The following is a 19,187-nucleotide window of genomic DNA, read 5'->3' as shown; positions in this document are numbered from 1 at the left end:
AAAAATTTTATCCCATAAAAAATTATTGAGGGCCCCACAGAACTTTTATTTTTGTTGATTAAATCTGTCAACATTTACCATATTATAAATGAAAACTGAGAATTTTTAAAACAATTTTTTCATTTAAAAACAGTTATAATAAGCTCATTCATGTTACATAAATAACATATTTTTTTAAAAATTAATTATATGTCCCAGAACAAAAAAAAAAAAAAAATTGAGTGGCATTTGCTGCAATCAGCTCACAATAGATTGGCTCGAAGGGAAGGCAATGCAGAACTTTACAAAATAAAGGACAGAGAGAGACACACACAAGAGAGGAGATAAAGCTGGGACCAGGGGACTCACAGCTTCTAGAACTGAGAGCCTCCACCCTAAGTTTCCACCTTGTAGTTATTGGAAACTACCGAGTAACTGTTTGCTATTAGAACTGCAACATCATCTATAATAGGGAACAACTGCAACATCTAACAACTGCAACATCTACAATAGAACAGGTGTAACATTTACAATAAGGAACAGGTAAGCCAATTTCCTACAACAGGCATTGTTCTATTATTTTTTTTCAATTCTTTTTAATGTTTGATTAAAAGTTGGCTTCTCAACTCTGCTTTCTCATTCAACCTCTTATAACATGTTGTTCTGGTTGAAGTGTATAGAGGAAATCTGGCCTCACACAGATATGTAAATGGAAAGGGGTTGTATTTTATTAGCCTTTTCAGATAATTGTGGATATGTCCTTTTTCCTTTGAAGAATGAGAGTGAGAAAGCAAAAGAATTTTAGCATTACTATGAGAATAGTTTTTATTTTGTGGGTTCTCTGAAAGGGCTTGGGAGCCCCCAGGATTCCCTATTTGCTGGGCCACACTTTGAGAGCTGCTGCTATTGAGAAGTACCCCTCTCCAGCCCCCATTTCCAGATGACACCTTTAGTGTGGTGTAAAGGTAGGCTGGAGTTCAAATTTGCCTTATGGGAAATAGAAATGACAAACAGAAGAAAATATTTTCAACCTCACAAGTAACACAAAAAATCAGAATTTTTAGTTATTAGAGCAACAGTTGAATACCTTGGAGGGAAGCAGATGTGGCTCAAGCAGTTGGGTGCCCACCCACCACATGGCAGGTCCCGGGCTCGGTTCCCGATGCCTCCTAAAGAAGATGAGCAAGACAGCAAGCTGATGCGAGGGGCTGGTCAGAGAGCTGATGCAACAAGGTAATGTAACAAGGAGATACAATGAGGAATCACAATGAGAGACACAAGCAGGAAGCGGATGTGGCTCAAGCAATTGGGCGACTTGCTCCCCATGGGAGGTCCCAGGCTCAGTTCCCAGTGCCTCCCAAAAAGAAGATGAGCAGACACAGAGAGCACACAGCAAATGGACACAGAGAGCAGACAGCGAGCGCAAACAGATAGGGGTGGGGAAGAAATAATAAATAAAATAAATCTTTCTTTAAAAAAAGTACGTTGAAAGGGTATTAACCAAGGGAGGATGTGGTCAGAACGCTTTCTAAAAAAAAATGCCTATAACTCTCCACGTACATTTCAACACATAAGTTATGAAAATAAGAGATTTTTTAAAATACCAGAGTTTTTATGTTTAAATCTACACAGCACTCTTGGCTGGCACTCCAGGCACTGTAGACGTCGGGCTCAGTGCTTTCTTCACTCACCCACGTATGCTTGCCTCCCCTGACCTGCCCCCTCACACTCGCCCCCCTCCTTTCTGCTTCCTCTAGCCTTCACGGTTCTGTTTCTGGAACACCACAAACTGCAATCTCCTTTGCCCTTACTTGTACTTTCACGTGTACTGCCTGCATTGCACAGTCAGATCATTGCACCCATTAAACATTTTCGAGTGCTAAGGACTGTGGGGCAAACTAGGCAAAATTTCTGCACTCAAGGAGTTCACAGCACCATGTAGTAGAAGACAAGGATGCAAGTCAATGTAACACAAGGCAGAGCGAGAAAATGTCCTATCTTAGTGCAAACTATGTTCCGTGGTCCTTTAAAGGATGGGGAGGATGGCCTTGGCTGTGACTGCCTCTTCCTGTTTCCCACTGGGCAGATGATAAAGGGAGGCTCATGGGGAGGAAGGGAGTTTCTCCGGCACCCGTGCAGAGGCAGCTGGAATATGAGAAGGTGTCCCTTACCCCTTGCCATCCCGAGGCAGTGATTTACATGATGCCTTTCCACTGGATTTCCTAACATAGCAATACCATATTGGAGCCCATACTCCTGTGATATATAAATAATTAGAAACTGCATATTTTTCAAAAGAGCTTTAAACGTTGGGGAATCTTTTCTTAAAGATGCCAAAGGATAAAAGAGTGGCACGTAAGAGCAGGCACTTCTTCTGCTTCTGCTTTAGCCGGCGTGACTGGGGAGACCCGGGCTCCTAACCCGCTCCTGGGACGCCCTTGGCAAGCGAGGAGCTCTCCTGACCGCCAAGCCTTCGGGAAATGCCGCCTCGTCTGCCTCCTTCGGGGAGGTTCCGAGTGGCCATTCACCTGTCAAGACCCGGCGAAGGCCAAGAGAAGAGAAAGCTCCCTTAACCAGGGAGCCTGGAGAGCCCCACCACCCCTCCCGACCTTCTGCAGATCCCGCTTTCACGCAGAGGCATCAGGAAACAGCCTCAGAAAGCCCAGCCCGTACCAGTGCCCCCCCCGACCGTTCTGCCACCAGCTGGAAAATGAAGGGGACGGGAGAGAAAGGCCACCAACTGAAGGGAGCGCGGCTTCCCCTCCTTCCTCGGGGTGCGCTTCTGAGTCAGCTCCTTGCTCATGCATGAGGCACGGTCTTTCTTTTTTTAAAAAAAATTTATTTATTTCCCCCCTCCCCCTCCTCCCGCCCTGCTGTTTTGGCTGTCTGGGTTGTCTTCTCTTCTCATTTCCTCTCCTCTAGGATTCACCAGGATTCAATCCTGGGGACCTCTGATCTGGAGAGAGGTTCCCTGTCAACTGCACCACCTCAGTTCCTGGTTTCTGCTGCACTTTACCCTGACCCTCCCCTTTGTCTCTCTTTTTTGTTGTTGCATCATCATCTTGCTGCGTGACTCACTTGCGTGGGCACTTGTGCGGGCACTGCCTTGCTGCATGGGCATGCTTTCCCTTCTTCTTTTTCCCCAGGAGGCCCCAGGGATTGAACGCAGGTCCTCCCATATGGTAGGCGGAAGCTCTATCACTTGAGTCACATGCGCGTCCCAGTACAGTCATTATCTGACCTTTTAGATTAAGGACCTTGTGCCTCCACATACTGGCTAGTTAATAAAATTCTAGATTATGTGACTATGATTCGGTTCCTTTAATAACTTTTAGTCTCACTTTTAATTTCTAAATGACAAAATAATTTATCAACTTTAATTTATTTTAATTTGTTTTAAATAGACAACACAGTCATACAGTGCAAAATTCTAAGGCCAAAAGGATCTGAAGTGAAAAGCGTCCCTCTAGCTCCTGCTCAAGTAGCCCAGGCTATATTCATATGTGTGTGTGTGTTTCTCTAGACTTTCTTCCTACACAAATGGCTGTGTACAAACTGTAAGCATCTTGCTCTTTGCACTTAACACTATATCTTGCTAATAGTGCTTTATGAAAAAAAAGTAGTGCATTATGAGTACATAAAGAATATCCGCACTCTTTTATAGCTGCATAGTATTCTGTGGTAGGAATGTACCATGATTTATTTGAATGTGACATCTAGGTTATCTCCAATCTTTTGCTTTCACAATAACGTGGTAATGAATAATTTGAGAAATTGAGGGCCTGGGTAAAATTAGGTAACAGCCCTCTGCCACTAAAACAGATTCAGAAAGTTATTTGATGACCCTCGTATAATGTGTATTATTTGAAAACCCTTGTGTAATGTGTGAAATAACGAAGCAGCTGGTATAAACAAATTACTGATGAACTGGGGACCAGATATTTTAATAGCATAGGGTAAATTGTGCACCCTGGTGCGCATTCGTGAAGGGAGCAAAGACCCGTGAGGAGGTCTGGTGCATTTGTTTTATGTCAGACAAAGGTCACACGTGGATGGTTACTCTCATGGGCTGAAGTGTCCCCCCAAGAGATATGCTCAAATCCTAATCCCTGGTCCTGTGAATGGGACCTTGTCCGGAAATAGGGTCTTTGAAGATGTGAGCCAATATGATGGATGGTTCTTTTTTATTTTTTTTAGGTACTGGGACCAGGGCTTGAACCTGGGACCTTGTGTGTGGGAAGCCAGTGCTCAACCACAGAGCTACATGGGCGCCCCTCGGTTGATGTTTTCATGTGTTTGCTTGTTGTATTTTGTTTCTGTTTTTAGGAGGCACTGGGAACCGAACCTGGGACCTTGTGGGAAGCAGGCGCTCAACCACTGGAGCCACATCCGCTCCCTGGATGGCCCTTTTCAGAAGTGGGAAATTTGAGCACAAACATGCAGAGAGAAGCCCACGCGAAGATGGAGGCAGAGGTTGGAGGGCTGCATCCGCGAGCCGAGCAACTCCCAGGATTGCCACCGACTGCCAGAAACCAGAGGAGGCGAGGAAAGATTTACCCACCAGGCTTCTGAGGGAGCCTGGCCCTGTCGATGCCTCGATTTTGAACTTCTTGCCTCCAGAACTGTGAGACAACACGTTTCTGTTGTTCAGCCGCCAAGTTTGCAGTTCTTTGTTACGGCAGCCTTAGGAAGGCAAGACGGTCACCACATGCCCAGGGGCTTAGGTGGTGATGTAGTGACGTATTGTTGAGAGTGAATTCATAAATTTTAAAACTAAGGATGTTTAAAATTCTGACTTTTAATAAAAAATAATAATTTCAAAAGCTAACATTTTAAACACGATATTCAGGCACTCTTTCGAAGCGCTTATGGGTATTAACGACCTCATTTAATCCATCAACAATCCCATGAGACTGGTGCTAGTAACGCCCCCATTTTAGAGATGGGGTGAGAGAGGGAGGTTAAGAAACGCACCCGTGATCACTCAGCCAGTGCACACCGGAGCCGGGGGCATGCTGGGCAGTCTGCACCCAGAACTCCCCTCTTGACCACTCCTGCCCGTTGCGGGTTCTTACTTTCAAGTCTTCTCTGCTTCCCTGACCAATGGCACAATAAAAGGGCATTTGAAATTTTTATATTCCTAAAAGTGTCATGGAGCTTTGTGGTCGGGTCAGCTTTGAGAACTTCAAAAGCTCTCTGACTGGCCCGTAATTCAAATATATATGAGCCGCTGAGCCATTGATTGTGTTGCTCTTTCTGCTCCATGTATCATGATTGTATTTTGATTTTTGTTTCTGTTCCCCACAAAGTAATCTGCGTGAGGCACAATGTGAAATCATCACTCTGCGGACGACTTTGGCATTTTACGAAAGACCCCGTGTCCTTCACAGGCTGGGATATTGGGTTTATTCTTCCCACCGTGTTCTTTCAAAGGCCGAATGTATTCTTCAGCAAAGCTTCCAGCTGCCTTATATGCACAGTTATGGTTCAAATCGCCTCTTGTAGGGACTGGGAGGATCACTGAATTCAATTAAGAAGAACTGTGAAACTTACTGCGATATCAGAGAAGGCAATGATGGGAAACAGCATATGTACAAAGTACAATGCCTTCTGCAGACTCTTCCTGTTACTTTTTGTACCATATATTGGAAATTTCTTGAGTTTAGCACAGGATTTCCTCTGATTTGTGAAACAAATTATAGATGAGTCCCAGTCTAGATTGGTTGAGGTACTGCAATATTTGCAGAAGATAATAGGTATTTGTCATTTATACGCCATCCAATTCCAGAAGGCACTTTGTGTAGCTACTTTATAGCTAAGCATTGATGCAACAGAAATTTTATGACCAACTTGAAAATAATCCTCTAATTCCTCAAGTCTCAGCTCATACGTCCTCTCCTCCAGGTAGCTTTCTTTGCATCTTCCTAATTGAACAGTCCCTGCTTGTTTATCTACAGCCCAAGTGTCAGCTTTTAGGTTCTTTTGACAGAATCCCTTCCTTTGGTATATTTGGGAAAAGGGGAGTTTTGCCCTATGCTTGTTCCAGCATTATCCAGTGGTACAGCCAGTCCTCTGAGTTGTGTGAATGGTGCTGTCACTCTGATTGGCCACGGTCAACTTCTCCCTTGCTGCCAGCCAGGCCTGGACTAGGGTGGGCATTTACTCCAGGGTCCTGTAAATGCAGGGCTGGTCTGCGCTAACCCTGGCCCTGGCTGCCAGCCACAGCCCGGCATTCCTGATGGGGAGGGGGACCACAGAGGTGGTGTGTGGTCACGTCAACTTGGCTGCAGAGAGCTGCAGTGGCTAAGGGCACAAGCTCTGGAGCTGGACATGCTACTTCGTCTATTTGTACTTTGATTTCCTCCTTTGTAAAAGGGGGATTATGAAGATAAAAATATAGCATATCTTCAAGGGTTGTTATGAGTTAATAAAGGCAGAGTTCAAAGAACTGCCTTGTCATATGGTATGCTCTCAAGAAACCCTACTTTTCTTCTTACTGCTTGTATTAATCAGTCAAAGGGGTGCTAATGCAAAGTACCAGAACTCTGTTGGCTTTTATAAAGGGTTTGGGGTAGAAGCTTATAGTCACAAGGCCCTAAAGAGTCCAATTCAAGGTACCATAAGAGGTTCTTTCTCACCCAAAGTCATTGGCTACATGTTGAAGCAAGATGGCGGCCGATGTCTGCGAGGGTTCAGCCTTCCCCCTTCCTCTTAAGGCTCCGTGGTCCCAGCTTCCAATCTCAGCTGTAGGCTGGTGTAAGACTCGTCTCTCTTCCCCAAACTAGTCTCTTTCTCAGCTCAGCTGCTCTGCTCTCTCCACAAGGAGAGCTGTAAACTATCAGAACAGCTCAGCTCTCTCCCCGGAGCTCCAGCTTCAAAAGTAAGCTCTCTCCTCTGCCCTGTCGTTTTCTATGTGAGTGTCTACCCACCAAGGTAGCAGGGACTCAGTCAAAGCCAAATCAAAGCCCTAATCTTAATTTAATCAAGCAAAAGTGAAACATCTGGATTTAATTCAATCAAAGTGGATCACACCCTGAGGAAGAGACCAGTTTACAAACGTAATATTTCCTTTTGGAATTCATCAATAATATCAAACTGCCACACTGTTCATCATTGTTCTAATCTTTTTCTTTTCTTTTTTCTCTTTTTTAAATTTATTTCTCCCCTCCCCCCCCACCCCTGTTGTCTGCTCTCTGTGTCCATTCACTGTGTGTTCTTCTGTGACTGCTTCTATCCTTATCAGTGGCATTGGGAATCTGTGTTTCTTTTTGTTGCGTCTTCTTTTTTTTCTTTTAAAGATTTATTTATTTATTTCTCTCCACTCCCCCCACCCCACCCCGGTTGTCTCTGTGTCTATTTGCTATGTCATCTTCTTCGTCTGCTTCTGTTGTTGTCAGCGGCACGGGAATCTGTGTTTCTTTTTGTTGTGTCTTCTTGTTGCATCAGCTCTCTGTGTGTGTGGTGCCACTCTCAGGCAGGCTGCACTTTCTTTCACACTGGGCGTTTCTCCTTACAGGTTGCACTCGTTGTGTGTGGGGCTCCCCTACACAGGGGTCACCCCTGCGTGGCATGGCACTCCTTGCGTGCATCAGCACTGCGCATGGGCCAGCTGCACACGGGTCAAGGAGGTCCGGGGTTTGAACCATGGACCTTCCATGTGGTAGACGGACGCCCTATCCATTGGGCCAAGTCTGCTTCCCTCATTGTTCTAATCTAACAAGCATTCACAACACCATCACCCAAAGTTTGTACAAATTTGTTAAACTTCATGAGAGCATTGGGAAATATTAAATAAGATTATAAGAGAATTTAAAAATTTCAAGCCTATTTTCCCCAGGTCCCAAGTGAAAAGTTCTCCAGAAGTTAAAGCCTTCATGGGGGGGATCCACTTCCTGATTGTCCTCTCTTTCGTAGGGGTTTTGTTCTCTCTTGAAGCACTTCCTTTTTTTATATATTAATAATTATATTTAGGAAAAAAACATAGAAGAACATCAATTTGACCACTGCACTAAAATCTACTCCATATGTCCTTGTGATTTTTATACCTCTGTTGGTATTTTTTATCTTTTCAATTTTTAATTTAGAATAATTTAAACTTTATAAAAAATAGAATGTTCACATATATGCTTCTTGTACTTTTATAGTGTTACATTTTACATATCAATATTTGCAGTAACCAAAAAATTAACATTGGTAGTGAGTATTTAATATATTGCAGACATTATTAAAATTTTATCCACTTTCCACTATTCTTCTTCTTTTTTTAAGTTCTCTGTTTTCTAAATCTCTTTCCACTACTCACTTTGCTTACAACTGCATTGCATCCTCGCAGAACTTTTGCCTTCAAACTTATCCTAATTCCCCAGCTGAATATTTCCCCAGACTGAATTTTTTAGGTCAAAGCCACATCAGAAAATTAGGAGGACAGAGTCTGCTTGAGGATAGCATTAACACCAAAGAAGTAGGAACACATACACACACACACCTGCGGGATAGAAAAGGAGAGAGAGAGAAATGGGTCATGAGTTCAAGTCAGGCTGTCCCTGAGCATCCCTGGACTGTTCAGTTATCTGAGACGAAAGATTCTCTCAATTTTTAAGCCAATTTGAGTTGTGTTTTCTGTCGTTTACAACATAGTAACCTAACTGATATAGACTCTGTTTTCTATGAGTCCAACAGAGAATCAATGGGTCGAGTCAATCTCCCACCCCTTCATCCAATATACACACTTCTCACAGGTGTCATAAAGTCACTATCATTCATAAAAAGGAAGAAAAATATTTTCCCAAGTGCAAGGCACTCTTGTCCACAAAAGTTAGTCTTGCTACATGATTATGCACACAGTGTTAGTACATTATATTGACCTGCAACTGAATTCTCAATTGTATACTTTAGACTCACCTGGAATAATGGACTCATTACTGAGCCAGACACTTGGCTGCTCCTTAAGTTCCATGAAAACTAGATTAAAACTTGAAATTATATCTTGTAAAGGCCTGATTAGTTTTCCAACAAGGCCATTCTCTTCTCTAATTTCTATCTGGGGAGACTGAATGGAGATTTTCGTTTGTTTGGCTTTTAATACTTCTAGGGTTCAAGTTGAAATAGTAGTTCAGTCACATTGCTGAGAATATTGTGGGTTCCAGCTGATCATATCTCTTTTTATCTAGAAAGACATTTTAGCTAAACTTCTGCTTTCTTAGTTCTCAGGGTAAAGAATGGAGATAGGGCTTTTCCCTTGACATAGGCTGAAATTCTTGCCCTTCCACTATCTCCACAATCTGAACTGCTTTGCTTACCCTTCAGGACAAGAACACAGTTTAAAGACATTTTTAGTTTCCTTGTAGAGCCTTGGAAACAAATTAGATACTTGAGATAAAAATAATCCTCAAAATGTCATGTTTTCAACCTGTTTTACATTCGTTATTTGGAGGACCTGGGAAGGATGTGCCTATCTCACTTCAATGGAAAGGTTCTACTTCAGAAAAGGCTGATATTTAAATGTTGGAGAAAATGTTTTAAAAAGGGAACACACTCACAGCAAACCCATTTGAAATGTTGTTATAAATTATCAAGTAGAATGATGGGGAAATTTATTGTACAGACCAAGACACTTTTAAGGGTGAGAGGAGGAACTATTAATAAGTATGTGAGGACTTTTGCTATTGGCCAAGATGGAATAACAAGGTCTAGATTTACCTTTCCACCTGAGACCACTAAGCAACTGAACAAAATACATAAGCCAACAGTTCTCCAGACACTGCGGGTCAGGCAACCAAGGACAGAGATGAGTGAGGGATAGGAAATAAATAAGATAGACCCTATGATTCTTCCAGATTACTGCTTCCCTCAGCACAGGGAAGTGAAACCAGATGGAGCCAGGTGTTTTCCCTGAGTTGAGGAGCTATTGCTTGGATTCTAGGACAAGGTGGAGTGAGGGAGAGGGAGGAAGAGGGAGACAGACAGACAGACTCTGGAGATCTGCGTAGGGTCCCCTCAAGATCAGCTGACTAATGGTCAATGCATGTAGGCAATCTGTAATGGATGGAATTAACAGTAGATTAGACACTTCTAAGAAAAGATTAGTGATTTTCCAACGTAACAATAGAAACTATTCAAAATTAAACACACAGAGAGAAAAAGACTGAAAATAAAAATGAACAAAGTATCAGTGAGCTGTAGAAGAACTTCAAGTTCTTTTGGACTCCCCAGAGGAGGGGAGGGCAGAAAAATATTCAAAGAAATAAGAGCAAAAATTCACAAATACACTGAAAACTTCAAACCCACAAATCCAAGAATCTCAATGAATCCCATGCATAAGAAACATGAAGCAAGATACATCATAATCAAATGCTTATAACCAATGATAAAATCTTGAAAGTAGTCAGAAATAAAGGCACATTATGTGCTAAAGAACAAAAATAAGAACTACAGGAGACTTCTCAGTAGAAATAAGGCAAGCTAGAGAATTTTTACATTCCAAGAAAATATCTTTCAAAAAATGAAGGAGAAATAAGATTTTTACGGACATACTAAAGTTGACAGAATTCATCACCAGCAGACCTACACTTTAATAAATCTTACGGAAAGTCCCTCAGGCAGAAGAAAAATGACAACTGATGAAATCTGGATCAACTAAAGGAATGAAGTGGATCATAAGTGGTAACTACATGTGCAAATGTGAAAGACATTTTTTCTTATTAATTAAATCTCTTTAAGAATATTTGACTTTTTAATGAAAAAATTATAGCAATGGGTTGAAGGATTTATGATATATGAATAATTAAAATGGCTGACAAAATAGCTCAAAGATTGAGAAGGGAGATATGGAAGTATATTTTCTAAGTTTCTTTTTCTATACAGTATCACCTGAAGATAGACTAGTACAATATCACCTGAAGATAGACTGTATTACATAAAAATCCATAAACCCTAAAGCAACCGCTAAAAAAATCCACCTGAAGATAGACTGTATTACATTAAAAATACATAAACCCTAAAGCAACCACTAAAAAAATCCAGAAAGAGTAGGGTTAGGGGGAATGGATGTAGCTCAAGCAGTTGAGTGCCCATCTCCCATATGGGATGTCCCAGGTTCAGTTCCTGGTACCTCCTAAAAAAGACAAACAATGGGCAAACAACATGGAGACACTGAGCAAAAACAATGAGCAGACAAAAAAACAAGACAACGAGCAGACAGAGAAAACAAACAAAGAAAATGAGCAGGGAGCAGATGTGGCTCAAGCAGTTGAGTGCCCATCTCCCACATGGGAGGTCCTGGGTTCAGTTCCCAGTGCTTCCTAAAGAAAAAACAGACAACGAGCAGACAACAAGCAAAAAGAAAAAGAAGAAGAAAATGAGCAATGAGCAAAAACAATGAGTGCAAACAATGAGAAAAAAACAACGAGCAAACAGACAAGGGAGCCATCTTGGGTTGGGGGAAAGAGTAGGGCTAATAGGTCAACAAAGTAGATAAAATGGCATCATTAAAAATTAATTAATCCAAACTAAGTCAGAACGGGAGAAAAAGGGGAGAAAAGAACAAATGGGACAAACAAAACAAATAGTAAGATGGTAGATTTATGTCTAACCATTTCAATAATTGCATTAATAGAAATGGCTAGGCATCCCATTCAAAAGGCAATGGGTGTAAGACTGGATTTTAAAAAGCCCAACTCCACTATATGCTGCAATTTTAAAGATAAAGACAAATAGATCAAAAGTAAAAGGATGTGATTTAACACTGAAGCTTGGGCCCTGCTACCTGGGGCTTGCAAGGAATTTCCTAGGAAAGGCAGACCCCCTGTCCCCACAAAATCATGCAGTCATGGTTTTGACTCTTAGGAGTAGAGGGAGCCCATCGGCTCGAGCCTGGGTGCTTGCTCAGCCTGGAACAACTACACCAGCTTGGTATCTCTTAGTGGACCCTGGATGCCACTGATATGAGAATGACACAGAATTAGAAAGGTTCTAAAAAGAGGGACATTTTTCCTGGATTGACACAACCACCATGGGCAAAGATAAACTTCAAGAGATGAAGAAAAGATTCCCTCATAGGGAGAGATGAATTGGAAAAATTAAGATTTAGATGGATTAAGCTAGGTTAGAAAGATTAATATGTTTTATGAAGAGCATTTATACTTGGATGATGAAATTCAGTATGTCTTTGCATATTTTGGTGTGAAGTATAAAGAAGATAAATGGATTTGAATTTGTTTGGAGAAAGAAGACGTGGTAACACTTCTTGAAGAGACATATCACCACCTCACAATGGATGAAAAGAAAAGGCAAGGAAGCTGTTTGTTGGAGAACCAGTATTATCAGCTGACCATTTTGATGCTCGAAGCAGCTCATGAAATTTTTGGCACAAACAGTATAGTAGTGCTCTTCAGAAACAAATACACAATTTGTGAAAGTTCTAAATGTTATAATTCATTAAAATGTAATCACATTCCCAGCAGCAGATAAGCCTAAGTAACCAAATACAAAACATTTCCTACGTACCCCCCAAATTTCCTTGGGTGATAGTGTTCAGGGAGAGGCCCTCACAATATGGGAATACTCTCAGTTACTTTCCTGTTCAAAATACAATGTCTTAATTTTACACAAATAAATGCTTATTTACGGCTTAGAGTGACCTTATGGTCACAATATGTAACACTTTTGCCTGATTCCTTAAAATCATCTCTGTTCAGATTCTTTGTTTAGAGTCTATGTATGTCTATGATCAGAAGGTGGTTACCCTTGGAGCAAGGCCCTTGGCCTAAATTCCCAGAGAGATGGGGTCACTATGTTCCTTGATGTTTGCATTTCGAAAGAGATGGCTCCAGGACCTAAAGAAAAACATTCTGGTTGTAAGGCTGGCAAGAGACTTAGGGAGCCTTTGCAAAGACTTACATACATACCGAAGGGAGAGAGGAAGGAATCACCAACATTAGGTTACTCATGGAAATGCTCTAAGAAAGGGGCCAGTGGAAAGGAGAACTCTTACCCTTTTGGCAACAAGGAAACTTCTAAATGTTTTTATTTAGCCTTATAATTCCCAGGAACCACGCAGGCAAAGGGACACTGTTGTAAGAGAAGGCAGATGGCAGAATCAGCGTGAAGTCCAATCTCCTTCCTTGATTACAGAAGCCTTTCTTATATATTTGAGTGTTTTCTTGAAGAGGAATGGGGAAGGGGAAAGAAACATGAAGGTCTGAGCATTTATCTAGAAGATACCAAATGTGGCGGTTTGATATTATTTATGAATTCCAAAAAAGATATAGATTATGTTTGTAAACTTGTCTGTTCCTCTGGGAGTGATACTCTTTGACTGTATTCAATTCAGAGGTTCCACTTCTCCTTGATTAAATTAAGATGAGGGTTTGATTCGGCCATGTCAGTAGGACGTTGAGTCCCCGCCCCCTTGGTGGTGGACGCTCACATAGAAAAGGACCTGGCTGAGAGCTAGCTTGGTTTTGACACTGGAACCCCTGGTGAGAGAGACCGGCAATTCACCTGATCATTTACAGCCGGACTTGCGGAGTGAGCAGAGCAGCTGAGCCTGGAAAGAGACCAGCCCTGGGAAGAGGGATGCACCTCATACCAGCCTGCAGCTGACATCAGAAGAAGCTGGGACCCCGGAGCCTGAAGAGGAAGAGGAAGGTTGACCCACACAGAGACTGGCAGCCATCTTGCTTCAACACATGGCAACAGACTTTGGTGAGGGAAGTAACTTGCTCTTTAGGGCCTTGTGCCTGTAAGCTTCTACCCCAAATAAATACCTTTTATAAAAGCCAACAGAGTCTGGTACTTCGTATCAGCACTTCTTTGGCTGACTAATACACCAAGTTTCCTTAAGAGACAGTTTAAAGTATTTAATAGAATGGAATTTACCAGATAAGTCTAAAGTATTTTTTTGTTTCTCCTGCTAACCAGTAGGATGGGAGTTCATGAAGAAATATAGAGCAGGTAAGAAAAATACAGAAGTTACATTTTCGTTGCTACGGTGTTTTCTAGATCTAATATACAGATTTGTACTCCTGCTGGGCAATTTTTTGTACTTCACATGTCCTGTTATTTTAAATTTGCATAATTGGCCTTGGTGTGGCCTATTTGTGGGAAAAGCAAAACAAAACAAAACAAAAAACACAAAAACCCTTTTAAACACAGGATGAGTCACTGTACCTATTTTCTATCCTGATATATGCATGGCCAAAGAATGAAATATATAAAGTATATAAACTTAAGAGCTAATATCAAGTCTTAAGGACTGTAGTCATAGTTTAATATTTTTAAAAATTGAGGCTTTTTTTTTTTATCATGTTACATTTTCCAGGACTCCCTCTGGCCCTCTCATCCCCCCAAATAATTACATCATCATGCATATTCCACCAAATTTTTGAGGGAGAACAAATATTACATTTAAGAACAAATATTACATTTAACGATTTATTCAAGATTTGGCTTACACAGAACTCAGAACTGGGAGCCCTTCTATGTCATTAATATCAGAAGTTCATAGACAAAGAGGTAAAATGTTGGCTAAATTAACCAGCAGAGAAAAGAACAATTAAGCAGAATAACACTTAAACAAAAAGAAAGCCTTCTTTCAGAACTAGTTGCGAGGAAAGAAGCTGCCTTGAGCATAGCTTTCGGTGCAGTTATGTCAAGCTTCGCGTTAAACACCGCGAGCTGACAGTAGCCCACGCCAGCGGCCTTTGCAGCTTCCTCTTGTGGGTCCAAAACATTTGATACTGGATGCAGCTGAACTTTTCCAAAGGACTCTATTATTAAACCTATTTTCCTTTTAGAAGCAGTGAGTCCAATTTCCTGGGAAGTCCAGAATAAATTGTACCAAAACGCCTGGGAATTTTATGTTAAAAGAGCAGTAATTGGATTATAAGCACATAGCTTTCCCCCAAACCATGTAGTTCCACAGCTAGTTAGAGGAAGGGAAAAATTTTAAAAAGGTCGTGCTCAGGCTTTGGCTGTCTAGTCTCAGGAGGCAGTCTTTGATTTAACCTTATTTATTTTGCTCAGAAATAACTCATCTAAACTTATATACAAAGCTTCTTCTACTTCAGAATTTCGAGTCACTGAAAACCAAATCACATTATTATAATAAGTTTTATACTGAAAAATTCCCCTGCCAAATCCAAATTCATGGATAAATCAAGAGACCGCTTATAAACTTTGTTTTCGTTCTTGGGCAAAGTCGATTTTATTTTTAAAAATTGAATACTGCCCAGCCAGAAATATCTCACTACTTCGAACATTTAAGAAACAGCATTTTGCTTTATTATTTGATTTGGAAAAGTATTTGTTGGTAGGATTTCCTTTTTGGTTGTGTAATGAAGGTGATGTATCCTACCATGTAGACAACCCAAATACTAGGACAAGTTCACAAACTCATATTTGACTCCTGGGGCATATCACTAGGACAGTGAAAAATGTACTTCTTATTTAAAAAAAAAAACGCAATGAAGGTTCAGATAGTCAGGCCAAATGGGATATAGAGTTTAAAAATAGCTCCCAGACACAGCTGAGTACTCAGTGGGAAACTCAAATACCGATTGATGGTAGACCATTCTTTGCTGGAATATGTACAGTAAAAGAAACCTATAAGCAAAATCTTTAAAGTATAAAATAAAGGCTAGATCTGTAATTTCATTCCAAATTCCCCTTCTAAGGGTCTAGAACTCACTATTGTTATTACTCAAAGCTGAGCCTTAACTTTGAAAATCAAAAGGACCTTAAAATTCTTCATCTGGGTAAAGAGAGATTTCCCCACTCAAATTTTTGTGTATAGCAGAGTATAGAGCTCCTATGAAATTTAAGCATTGGGATAGGGCGTTAGTGAGAGAAAAGACTGGAAATGTAATTTCAGAAGGATTGTAAAATCACATTTAACACCAAGCTCTTTGTTACAAACCCTATTCTATGGATAAAGGGTAGCTAGTGAAGATTTTCAATTAGCATAAAAGATAATAGATCTTATGATGATGAAAGAGGCAATGAAAAAAATTGTTACTATTATTTTTTATTTTATTTGTTATATATTATTAAAATTTTTTTTTGCTTTGTTTTTGGGGAGGTTTTGGATTGCAGAAGGGTCACAACTGTGGCAGGGGAGGCTCACTGGTGGGGGATGTCAGTGATGGGATGTGTGAGGAAGGGTGCACCTGGGCATGCCTCTATGGCATACGAATATGTTCAAGTGGTTATGGGGCATTGTCTTGGTGGGTGGAGACCCATGCAATAACCATAAGAGTATTGAATTCCCACCCTGGGAAGACCTGATACGTTCTTGAATAGAGTGGTAAGAGTCCCCTGAGTACATGGGCAGTGCCTAGCGAAGGAGGACAGACCATTATGCCAGGTCCGTGATATTGATGCTTGTACTTATGAACCTTTTCTTGTGAAATTGAAACTTAGCCTACTATTATGTATTACCTAAGAGTCACCTCTTGAAACCCTCCTTATTACTCAAATATGGCCTCTCTCTAAACCAAACTCAGCATGCAAATGCACTACTTTCCCCCTCAAGTGGGACATGACTCCTGGAGATAAGCCTCCCTGGCACTGAGGGATTATTACCAAGTGCCGACTAGCAATGCATCTGGGAGAAGACCTTGACTGAAAGGGGAAAATACCAAATACAAAAGAGTTTTTATGGGTAAGAGATTTCAAAATGACTTGGAAAGTCATTCCAGAGGTTATGCTTATGCAGGTCTCAGCAGGATCTCATCGACTGCTACATTAAACAGTGTCTCAAACAGAGGGGTTCCCGAGGGCTCTAGCGACACCTGGATACTATAGGCAGGGCAAACAATCAGGAATTCACCATCTGTCAATGGGCCTGCTTTGGAATATATGCCCCCCAATGTAACAGAGTTAGACTCATTTCTAATTTCCCTACAAAAGAATTTCAGTCTCTTTATCACTCCGCGTATTTCATGCTGTCTACAGCAAGGTAGCTTTAGTTTTCCCAGAGAAGGATTATAATTTAATACTAAGGAAGAATGGCAGTAATATCCTCTCTTCAAGACATGTGTCTATTTATCCACCCCTTGAATCTTGGTTTGGCATACAGTTGGCTTTGGTCAATGGGACATCAGCAAACATGACATAAACAGAAGCTGGACAAGTGCTTGTGCATTGGAGCTTGTTTTCTGTCTTGCTGCTTTTGGAACCCAGCCACCATGTGAAGAAGCTGAAGACATGTCACTCCACTGTCCTGGCCAACCTCGAGGCAAGCAAGTGGGGCCCCCCAGTTCCAACCAGCCCCCAGTTAAGCTACCAGCTGGTGGCAAGGGCACGCGTGAGCCCAGACAAGACCAGCGGGAGAATTGCTTAGCTGAACCCCGTCCAAATTGCTGACCTATGGAATCATGAGCTAATCAATATTGCTTTTATGCCTCTCAGTTTTGGGGTATTTTGGTATATAGAGAAATCAAGCCAATTTAAGTAAATCATAAAATCAGGATACTAAAAAAATCTCGTTTTCATGGATATTTGGCACAAAGCCTACTTGCTTTAAGAAAGATTGCATACAACTTCTTTAGAGCATCTTGGGCTAAAATCAAATCAATATCCTTTACTGAATTTAAGGGGGACAAACCAAAAGAAATAAACAACAAGAGGAAACTCACCACTCTGGCAAGTTCATTAAGTTCACCTGCAAAACTCAATCACAATGCAGAAGCAACTTCTTCCCTATCTTCCTAGAGGGCAAAATAGAGGGGAAAAAGGTGTTCTGTAACATGCAAGAAAAGGATAAAATCGAAACGTCCATTCAACTGACAAGATTCTTTCTCCATAAACATTTCTTCTTGGTTTTAATGTTTCAACAACAGACAACATAAACAGGGCTAGACACTAAGCCAAGAGCTCTTCACAGATTATCTCATTTAATTCTATTTGTGACTCTATAAAGAGAGCACTGCTGTGATGCCCATTTTACAGATGAGAGAACTGTAGTTAAAGCGCCTAAATAACCTGCCTAAGAGAATATTTAGCTAGCAAAGTGGCTTACTTGGAATTCAAAATCCAGGCAGTCTGCATGCTTAATCAAGAGTGTACATTCTTAACCAAGGCTCCACACTAACTCCCCAATCAAAAGCTAAAACAGAACACCTGATAAGCCCTGTTTTATATGTTAGTATCCTTCTTCAGATAAAGGATTAGCTTTTTTAAGCTGTAATTTCTATGCCTTGAAGCCAAAACGAAAAGGCATAATCAGTAAGCTATTTCCTCTAGCGTATCATCATTTTCCACTTTCTCCTATTTTAGACCATTCCCCGTTGTTTTTAGTGTCCGCGAGTAAGATTTCAGCCACAGCAGGGAATGATGGGGTCTTTACAGGAATGAAGCCATTGTGAGTATCAGAATATCAGCGAGAAGTGGCCCTCTGTTCCAGAAGAATTATAGTAAGATCCCAAAGCACATGACAGAGGAAGCTTAAGAGCCGCACCACTCCTACACACACAGGCTGAACGCAGAGAATCGTTTGTAACTCAGATAGGTAGGCAAATCAAATGAACTCACATATTGAGGTGCTCTGAACATTATGAAGTGCCACACAAATGTTGTCTTTGGCCAAATCAGCTCGTCAGAAGTGCAGGCCCCACCGTCGGCAAGGTCATAGAGCTAACATAGATTGTTCTTCATTGTCGATTCCGTTGTGAGGCTCTGCGTCGTAGGACAGCATGGTGGGCTGTGCTTCGGCATCCTTAATGAGGTGGCTGGCGACTTGATGACAGTCCTCCAACTCCATTTACGTGATAGGCTACGTACCTGAATCAGCTGTGGACCTCAATTTAGTGAAATAAAACAGAGGGCACTTTAAATACTCTCGTCAAATCATTTCAACTTTTGGAGCCTCACTTTCAACCTCCCCTTCCCAGTGTTTCTGGTCTGACTAGAGCGAGATGCAAAGCGGCCTCTCCTGGCTGATGTCACTGAAGAGAAGCTCTCCACCTCAGCTCCGTCTTGCCTGGTAACAGCTGAGAGGGAGGAAGGCACCTGCTGCCCCCAGTTGGCCACAGGAGCCAGGGCTTTGGGCCTGTCTTGATGTGGGGGTGGAGCCCTTCCCCCCAGCATGGGGATTTGGTAACTCACATTTGTTGTTTTGGGTTCTTTGTCTCTCTCTCTCGCCCTCCTGGGATCTGTGCAGCACTGTCTAGTCTATTGATTCCCAAATCAGGGCCCTTGGACAACTTTTG

The sequence above is a fragment of the Dasypus novemcinctus genome, chromosome 12, assembly GCF_030445035.2.
Source record: "Dasypus novemcinctus isolate mDasNov1 chromosome 12, mDasNov1.1.hap2, whole genome shotgun sequence".
NCBI classification, from domain to species: domain Eukaryota; kingdom Metazoa; phylum Chordata; class Mammalia; order Cingulata; family Dasypodidae; genus Dasypus; species Dasypus novemcinctus.
This window is presented reverse-complemented; position numbering follows the sequence as displayed.